Source organism: Penaeus monodon, chromosome 30, assembly GCF_015228065.2.
Source record: "Penaeus monodon isolate SGIC_2016 chromosome 30, NSTDA_Pmon_1, whole genome shotgun sequence".
In the NCBI taxonomy this organism is placed as follows: Eukaryota; Metazoa; Arthropoda; class Malacostraca; order Decapoda; family Penaeidae; genus Penaeus; species Penaeus monodon.
Genome location: NC_051415.1, coordinates 29,717,699 through 29,718,380, shown reverse-complemented (window position 1 = coordinate 29,718,380; position 682 = coordinate 29,717,699).

Genomic DNA, 682 nt, shown 5'->3' with positions numbered 1-682 from the left:
CAGCAGGAAGTTTCTAAAATAAAAATATTACAGTCAAAGGTATAATGTATAATAATGATGGGAAAGATATTTACATTAACAGCATTTGATGCACAGAAGTTAAACATCATATTAAGTTGATGTATTTATTTTTTTCCTATCCAGTACGAAGTGGTGTACATATCAAATATCTTAAAGGGATGTACAAAACTGAGAAAAAGAAAAGTGAATTCCTTATTTTTTGGTACTGCATGATATACAATATGTTAAATCATTAATATCCTGTTAATGGCTCACATTAGCAAATGTGTAAGCCCATTAACATGTCCTTCACAACTTCACAAATACAAATGCAATACCTGCAGTGAGTTACCAGTATCTACTGGGGACTTAACATCAATATATAAAGTCTATCTGTGTGTCTTTTGCTATCTTTTTTATATATTTAAAGCATTTTTACTTTCAGTAAGTGGTATACATTATTAATGTAAGTGCTTTTATTTCAAACAGATTGGTGTTACAGTATGGTTTACCTTGCCTTTCTACATTTACAAAAGCATTTAATTGAAAATTTGTGAATTTCAAACTGTATATCAAATAACAATAATATATTATCCCAGTTACCATTCATGTCTATAAATAATACCCATTATTTTCATGTATTTTAAAGATAAACAGACTAAGAGGATATTAAAATTAATTC